The 9,518-nt window shown below is 38.9% G+C and overlaps 1 pseudogene across 1 annotated transcript; it reads right to left on the bottom strand.

The window, feature by feature from the left end:
* Positions 1-1,944: 1,944 nt before the first annotated feature.
* LOC149109035 (uncharacterized) lies at positions 1,945-5,921 on the bottom strand (annotated as a pseudogene). Its single transcript, XR_016208858.1, has 2 exons — positions 5,280-5,921; positions 1,945-3,806 (listed from the first exon to the last, which is right to left on the bottom strand). The product of XR_016208858.1 is annotated as an uncharacterized LOC149109035 (transcript).
* Between the last annotated feature and the right edge of the window lie 3,597 nt (positions 5,922-9,518).

Below are 9,518 nucleotides of genomic sequence, written 5' to 3'. Positions count from 1 at the left end.
ATGTTTGTCAGACTAAATGCCACTTTGTGTACATTTCCTAAGAATTATGTAACCAAAAAAACATATATTTTTTTTTATGTCAAGGCTCTTCAAAGTTTGGGAGCTTTGAACTTCTTCTTGAGGTGGTTCATAACGTCGGGAGGTAGGTTAAGCCTAGTGTTAGAGTTACCCTACCTCCTACCTCCCTACTGTTACCTCCCTAGTGCTAGGGTTACCCTAGCAAGACGGTTACCTAGCACTCCCACGTTTCTCTTTTTTCTTCTTTTTTTCATGGACGTGTTTGTAAAGCAGGTAGGGTTACCATGGGTCTAGGGTAGCCCTGGCTGAGAACTAGTGCTAGGGCTACTTAAGCGCCAGGGTAACCCGACCTGCCTTGTAAACGCTCCAAGAAGCAAAATATGATAAAATAGCAGCAAAACAAGCAAATTGTGACTCAAGAAACATCGTACGTATTATTTCACATTTTGCTTTAGTTTTGCTTTGGATTGAAAATGTTTCAAATAATGGCTTTTTGCGACCGCAATTTTTTGCAATAATGTTAGTCGCTACTGTGTCCACTGTCGCTAAAATATTCATTGCAGAATTATTTATAGTTTTGCTGTCAAATTAATCCCAAACTAAAGCAAAATAACTGTCTCGGATTTAAATTGAGCTTAGAAATCGAAACGATTTGAGTGAAACTGGAAAAGTGAAAATAGATTTTGGCAATACAGTTATTATTGGTTGCGTGTGTTGTTTGTGCGGTTGCCTGTGTTAGATTTAATTTTGCTCGTCATCAGGTATTTCTAAAGTACTCGCTACTCGCAAGGAAATTTGATCACTGCTCGTGCACGCTAAAATAAACGCACTGCTCGCATGCTCGCATATGCTCGCAATGACCATTCGATACCCCCCATATCCTGTCTCTCCGTTTTTCCGCGTATGTCTCCCACGGGTAATGAAGAAAAGTGTTAGATCGCTCAACTATGCAAGTTGACCAATCAGTGGTCCTGTCCAGATTCAGTAAACGTATACATCATTAGCATGGAATTTCTGCCTGTAAATTGAAGATGCGAAAGCCAAACCGGCTTTGAGTGTTGAGATGCGGACTCTCAGGCTCACAGAATATCATTCGTAAGACTAAAAGGTCATTAATATGTCACTATCGCTCTTACTGGTGACGTGGTATTAACACAAATGTATGCAAGTTGTTTATGTCTTCGTTATGGCAGGATTAAGCTATTATTGTTGTAGATCGAGCCAATTGAGAAATGGTATCGCTGTTTACGAGCTTTTATTGTTTCAGTGATTTTTAAGAGGAATTGTCAAGAGAAAATGAGATGGAATTATTTATCATGAGAATTATATTAAAATTGTAGTTTACTTTGTCAGTATCTTCTCTTTACATTCATTCTAAGTTATCGTTTGGATGATGAAAGTAACATGGAGAAAAGTTTTGCCTGGCTGAAAAGGTACTCAGTAATCCACCTCTAGCCATCGTTTACAGAGTCTTAATATGACAAAAAGAGTTGTTCCTTCTTACTAACCCGAGAATTGGCCTTCTCGTTCACGTTGTATAAGTCTCGACAAATAATAGTCATCCTTAATGCGAGAAAATTAAACCTTGATATAGTCTTGAACAATCAATAACTGATTTTTGCAGATCTGAAACTGCGGTGAAACTGGCTTTCTCCTCTCCTAAAGGTTCTCGAGGATAGCATAGTAAAGAAGGCACGTTGTGCAGTGATTCAGTGAACGCTTGTTATTTTCCCCTCCCAAACCTTCACGCGCGCGCTTGCATGCTCTCTCCTGCAACAATCAAAGCCGCTCCGAGCTTTACAGACACTTCACAATTGAAGGGGTTAATCAGCTTGATTGTCCCAAACTCCCCTCAGAACAAAGGGAAAGGAACCATGTAGAATATAAAGCTATCTGTTTATCTGGTTATAAACAAAACTCTAATGATTTAAGATACTGATACTTTTAATATTGTTAAGTTGGACACATTGTTACGTTTTTACATGTTATGATGTTGCATTCCCAAAACGTCAGCCAAGCCACCAAAATGACGCAAAAGTAATCAATCAAGGAAAAAAAATACAACGCTAAAATGTAAAAGCACGAAAAATCCGCATTTAAAAAACATGCCGGTAAAAAAAAACATATATGCCTGTCAAAATATGGAAACAACAACTTGGATTCAGAAAAATCAAATGTCCTACCAAATTTTTATTACATAAATTTCAGATAAATTCGCAAAGTTTGGCTACTTTAATTAGACTAAAATATTGACAAAGTTATCAACGGTTAAAGTCAGTGGGGAAACTTATCCTCCACCCCAGCCCCCTGCGATTTTAAGTGTGGTTAACGGAGGCTATTTAAAAATATCAGTTTCGTGATAATTTGCAGCTCTCCTCAAGGAGCTAAAAAGAAGTCAAAACTAATTACAAAAGCTCGTTCAGAAATTCATTTACATCCTGCATTTTCCCAAAGCTATTAATCTAAAAACTTCATTAACGAGAAATACTCTGAACTGGAAATCATCAGATGCACAAAATATCAAACGGTTGTAAAATAGACTGCAGAAACGTGGAATCCTGCAAAAAGAATAGATTGAAGTTTTCCTTCGGTATTCCTTTGAAAGATTAACAACATAATCGCGCATTGACAATCCATTCCACGGCTCTCTCAAACCCAGTCATCATGGTGACCCTGCGGCAGTTCTGCATCCACTTGGCCGGAAATACTCGATTTTGGCAGCGAAGGAAGTCACGTGCAACCGAACCATTATAGTCAGCCACTGACCTCCATGTGCGCCGTCGATTCACTTTATCCGGGGTCTCGCGATCTGTAACAAGGAGGGCAGTGCGAAGAAACTGGGTGAACTCTTCGCTGTGGTCATGATACTCCACAAAGGCCACCCTTCCGTTGGAGTTGGCAATTGCTGGATTTTTGGTGTCTTGTAGGACTTGTTGGCGAAAGCTCTTTGTCATTTGTAAGTAATGAAGTCTTTCTTTTTGAATCAGCTTAAGATGCTGAGACCAGTTTCGAAATTCTGTAATGATAACGCCAGAAGGGTTTGCTTTAGTTAACAGTGGTTTGCACACGTGCTGGTAAGTGGCACATAATCACCTATGTTTGAGGTGGTGACGCGGTCATACTTCAGGTCTGCAGGAAGGAATGGAGTCATCTCCATACAGTTACTCAACAGAAAATGAAACTTTACCTTTCCCGAGGCCAATGTCGCAACGCACCTCTCGAGCAAGTGTCCCACATACTGACTGTACATCTTGGGAAGGGAGACGCAGTGAAAATGTTGTTTAACGTCTTTGTAATCCCACGATATAAATGGAATTACAGAAGGATCCAGTATGTACCTGAATGGGTAAGGACCATCACTTTGATTTAGAAAAGCGGCAGGAGAGCCCGTTAGAGTAACATTCTCACGAGGAGCTCTTTTCGTGATCCCTTGGATAACAGAATGCCGTTTGTAAACCGGTCAAAAGCAGACGTTTTATGTTCCTTTGGAATTTCCTTCATGTACAAATCCATTCCATCCTTTGAATAGCGATCGCTCTTGAACATTCTCCGTCGCTCCTCTGTAATCCAGTCTCCCTCTCGAGAACTAAGTTCAAGCCAGGTACGCCACACTTGCACTAGTTTGTGGAAATGGTCTTTCTCCATCATCATGGTGCCTCTTGTCAATTCTTCAAGGCTGGATGCATGGATCAGTTCTTGAATGGTATGCATCACAAGCCTGAAGTTTCCTTCACTAAGTCGCAGTGAATACCAAATTTGCGTCACAGAGTTTGCTATCTGCTCTCCCCCTATAAAGTGAAAATGAATCAATTGTGAATGCTCTGTTAAAGATGGCGCCTACATCAAGCCGTGGAGGAGAAAGATATTAAAATAAAACGAGAGTTAGAAACTATTCAGTCGAGATTGAAAGCGAGTCTACGTAAGCTAATGCCCCATACAGATCGTTGGGAGAAGGAAGAAAATAGTTGTGAGGAAATTGGGGCGACGTGAGGCGCAAAGGTTTCCCCCTCTTGTTTGCTTGATGAACTTTGAGTGTTTTTTTTTTTTGAGATGTTTCTTTACTTGTTTTTGAGCTGAGTTAGATTACCAGTTGGTGGCAATCTAGCCTTTCTCTCTCAAGAATTTCTTGTTCAAAAGTTCAAAAATAAAGCACCTTCATTTCCTTTTGAAAAAAATAAAATAAAATAAAATAATGAAAATGAAATATATCACAGTAAATTGCTCGGCTAGACAGGTGCTGTATTTAGTCTGGGCACTAGTCTGGGATTAGCAGATCTTCCAGTTAGAACCACCTTTGTAAAACAAAATAAACAGGACCTTGTGTATCATAGAAATAATTTTTACCAGGTAATACTCAGTCGTGGTTGTCATTTGTAATGAATACCATTAAAACAAGACTTACAAAAAAAGTTAAAGTTTGTGCATGAAGGTACTGCTCAATAGCTTTCATTTGGATAGTCACGGACTAGAGTGTTATTCACAGTCTTAAACGATAGCACCACCTTTCACAAAATGAAAAACAGTGTCACATGAAAGTACTGCTGATTTTCACATGCTAGAAAGTTATTCCCAGGCTTCAAAAGGTTGTATCACCTTGTATGACCAGATAAATATCACCTTTTAAGTTCAGAGGCTTCTATTTGAAAGTCAAACACTAGGGTTTCATTCACGGACTTAACATTTTGACCAATTTTGCACAGCATGATAAACAGTATCACATGAAAGTACTGCTCAGTGGCTCTCACTTGAATTTCACAGGGTTTGATTCTCAGACCTAAAGGCTAGAACTGCCTTACATTGCTCAATAACTGTCAGTTTATTTTTGAAATATTACTGTCTATAATTTGTGCTCTGTTTCCCTTCACAGACATAAAGTTAGAATCAATGTAGATGCCCCCCAAGGCGAAATGAAACACAAGCCCAGCTGGTCGAACTTTAATATGCACGTAATGCGTGCCTATTTGAGAAAATCAATGTAATTTGAACCAGAAAATACAGATGGAAAGATTCCTCGTGATCACTATTTCTACTACACCTAGAGTTGTTACAGTTGTCCGTGCATGTGTTGCGCTGGAACATACAACAGTCGTTGTATGTCGGTAAGTCAAACAGAATGAAAAATGCCTCGATCCGAGTAGATTATGATTTTCCTGGATAAAATTACCGCTGATTGGACCATTCAAAATAGCCCGAGAATGTGGCTCTACCTAACCTTGTGTTACTCAGCATTAATATATCCTAAATATAAAAGTATAATTTACCTTTAATAAGCATGTATAGTAAAAGAACTGTACGTGCGATCACACAAGGGCAGATGTCGTTCAAAACGAAGGTCAGTTCTTCTTTATAGCTGTCTGGAAGCTGAGACAAGGAAAGTGCAACATTTCTTGGGTCACCAACGCCGCAAACAAGAATCGATAAAGGCTTGTTATACTGGACACCTTCGTTCAACGGCAAGTTGATCAGATCCACGGCTGGCATGTTTCCCCAATAGTAAGCGGTTCCCAAACCTGGACCTGTAAGCGATTTCTTCAAGTCGAAGACCATCTTTAACTGGCGGGACAACTCTTCTGTTTTTGCGCTTATCACTTGGCAGTTGGCCTTTTGTGTCGGCCAAGAGTTCCTTTGCCATTCTTTGTTGCAGTACCATTCTTTTCGACTGCTACCACAAAGCCTCAGTCCTGTTTTTTCATTTCCACATCCAGCCGGCACTTCCTCTTCAGGGCAGCCGTTTGACAATCAACCTGGTGACGAAACAAATCGCTGTGTTTACATACATTGCTGCAGTAAAACGCTATTCCGCATCCACCACAGGAGATCTTTGGAGATGGAGGTGAACAAATGGTGTCACAACGCCAACATTGATCTTTTTTAAGCATTTTTTGCTCAATAAACGCTTTTTTCTTCACGAAATAATGGCTGACTCTTCGAAGTAATCTACCCAATATAATTTATTCACTACTTCCGAGAAAGTTTCGCAGTTCTGAGAATTTATTGCGTGATTTCTCAACCGTGGCCAGTGATTGGCTGATGTGCAATGTCTATTTACATTGAAATGTATCATGAAGTGAGGTGTCACGCGATAGCTCTAGGAAAGCTATAAACATCGATTACGTTTCAAGCGTTCTGACGTCTCTGAATCTGCCATCTTGAATGCCCTTATTTGGATTTCCCTGTTGTCTAAGGAAGTCAAATGTTATGTTCTTATTTAAGTGTAATTTATCACAAATTAATTCAAAACGGTAATGGAGTGCTTCGAGAGTACACAATCTGCAGTGCTGCGAAAAATTTCTGCAAAAACCAGCGTCAAATTTTGCCGTAGCATGGTGTTTATATGCAAGGTGCCTCGAGCTTTGTCTGTGAAGAAATTCGATGTAATTCTAACTGTTATCAACGTCGTTTTAGTATAATTTCTGTGATGAAACCCTCTCGCGCGTTCTCACACAACATAGTAGTGCATGTTTATTATCCTGCAGTGCCTCTCAATCTTTTTATCCTGCATGGGGATGACACAATAGTCTACAACCACGTATATTTTATTTAGTAGTCCCTTCATATCGAACTAGGTCCTACATGTGCAGCATAAGGTGGTTCTTACTTTAAGCTACCTATGAAAACTAGTGTGTGTCCATTCAAGTTAAAGTTTTTGAATATTGCGTTCATGCAGTACATAATTTTCCTCTTCAAGGTGGATCTAAATTTAACTGGGATCTGTTTCAGTGAAATAATCAATGAGTTTTGACATGTTTTTGTTGAGACTGATACTACAGTTTTTTTGTTTTCTGCTTAGTTTCTCTTACTTTTAGAGAGTGGGACTGTGGTATTGAGGCCTTAATGAAGTGTTAATGCTGTTACCATGTGCTCAGATTCACCTTCTAAAGAGGTTTCCTTCCACTTGCGTTCACATAACCTCTGCAAGTTACTTTTCAATTTGAAGGAAACGAATCTTATAGTTATACAAGGGAACTTATGATAGTACACAAACAAGCCACAGAAGAGCAGAAAATAGAAAAACAAACAAACAAACAAACAAACAAACAAACAAACGCCAAAAAAGAAATTAAAAAAAAAAAAACGAAAAACGACTAAAAGTTTTACCTTGGAAGAAACAGCTCCAGCCATATTAAGTCGAACAAGATGATTACCTGCACCTTGTTTCTCTCGGGATGGTCAAGCAGTTGAGGTTATTTTGCTCTGTATAGATGAAGGAGGAACTCGTTTTATTCAGCGATTGAATCTGTTGTAGAAATACTGATTGGTTTATTTTACGTTCTGTTACCCAGACAATGATTGGATATTTCATGCAATATATCAAGCACGATAGACCATGTTTGACCACTTTTCCAAACACCGAGACGAGAGTTGAAAATACAAGGCGCACCAGAGTATTTTTGACGAACTTCAAGGTGTTTAGTAACGTGGTCAAACACTGTCTTGAGTGTTTGATACAAGAAGAGTGAATAATAAAATAGGAAAGTTGTAGTGCATGCAAGTGATCAGAAGGTGAACAAGTAGTCAATAGCACAGATGAATATCTGACTTCCTTATACAACAACAATACATTGTCGGCATACAGGTGTCAATAAAATTAGAAATCAAGTAGGATACATTTTCTCGATGTAACCCAAAATTCTTAGAACTAACTTTAAAAAAAATGTATGTTATTGAGTTAAGGGAATTAACATTTTCAGATTGTTATGAGCTGAGCGGTGAGAACCTAGAGGAAACTTACGTTTTTCCGGCCGGCGCCGAACGTTAGTTTTTAAGCTTGCCTCTGCTCGCTCTAATCCACATTTGGCAGCAAGGGGCTAATGGTTGATTGCCGGGCGCCGTTGTTCAAAGAACGGCTAAGGTCCCATACACATGGACAAAAGTTTTGCCTGGTCGAAAAGGCACTCAGCAATCCACCTCTAGCCATCGTTTACAGTCTTAATATGACAAAAAGAGTTTTTCCTTCTTACTAACCAGAGAATTGGCCTTCTCGTTCACGTTGTATAAGTCTCGACAAATAATAGATACTAGTGTATTTTAAAATCAGCGTCAGTAGTGAAAAACAGCCCTACAATATGCTGGAAGCTTTTCTCGGCTCGTGAGCGGGCAGAATTCAACAAATCCTGTAATCTGATTGGTTCCTGGAGCGGGCGGAATTTTCTCATCCGAACCGCCACAGCGGGCGAAATCCGTCAAGTTGATCTATTTTCGCGAATGAATTAGCGGTAATCGTCATCTTTCGCCCTTTTTACACTTCCATAGACGATTAATCAGCGCAAGTTTACCTCTATTCACCTTAAAATGGGAAGGAAAGTCACTGTAAGTAAATTCAATTGAGTTTTTTTAAGTTGTGAGAGTTTGTTTGTTGTAGCTCGGCGCTGTAATGGCGCGTAATCCTCTGTCTCTGTCTGTACAATTTTGATTAAAAAATGTCAATTTCAGCCGAGTTTACCTCTCCGATCGTTGCCGTATTTGAGAGAATTTCTGTGGAATACACTTCACGAATTTCCTCGCTATCTGCCGCTCAATTTACGGTAGAAAAGTCTGATTTTGAATGGTTCGAAACGACTGACAGAAATTGTTTTTGTAGTACAACTTCAAACTTTACACGAAATTTCACACCGGAAAAACACTTTAAGAGAACTTGAATGGTAAACTAAATGCAACTCACATAAAGTAGTTCGGTATAAATCTGTTCTTTAATACATCTTTCTTTGTCTAGCATATGAGTTACTCGCTCGTTAGATATTAGATTATCTCCTAGTTGTGCAGTTTTTAAGTCGGGAATGAAGACGTTTTTAAGTGAGGAATGAACATTTGATTTGATTTTTTTTTTATTTTTTCTTGATTGTTATTACATGATTACTTATTTAGATTAGCTACATGGTGATCTGTCTCGCATGGAGTGTTCCACTCTTTTACAGATTATCCTTATGGCTTTGCTTGTTTGTGTATACCTTTAGACTTAGATTTTAATTGCCATTAAATTGTAATTAATAAATAAATAAATAAATAAATAAAATAAATAAATAAATAAATTAGATTTTTTACCAACGGTTTGTAAAGTCTGTAGACGGCGCGTAAGCCAGTTCAATGACAAAGCTGCGTAAACAAACCCACTTGTGAGCCAATTTACCGCAAGAAAAAAAGATAAACACGTTATTGTCCGGCTTAGGGTCGGTCCGTGTAGTGAAAAACTGTGATCTCGGGCTTGAAAATGCTGCCCGAGGCCACAGGCCTCGGGCAGCATTTTCAAGACCTCGGTCACAGTTTTTCCCTATACGGACCTCCCAGCCGGCCAATAACATATATATCTGTTTATCTGGTTATAAACAAAACTCTAATGATTTAAGATACTGATACTTTTAATATTGTTAAGTTGGACATATTGTTGCGTTTTTACATGCAATGACGTTGCATTCCCTAAACGTCGGCCGAGCCACCAAAATTACTCAAAAGTAATCAGTCAAGGAAAAAAAAAATATAAAACGCTAAAATGTAAAAACACG

Source organism: Orbicella faveolata, unplaced genomic scaffold (assembly GCF_042242905.1).
Source record: "Orbicella faveolata isolate gen_17 unplaced genomic scaffold, um_ofav_v1 contig_25, whole genome shotgun sequence".
Classification (NCBI taxonomy): Eukaryota; Metazoa; Cnidaria; class Anthozoa; order Scleractinia; family Merulinidae; genus Orbicella; species Orbicella faveolata.
This window is presented reverse-complemented; position numbering and strand designations above follow the sequence as displayed.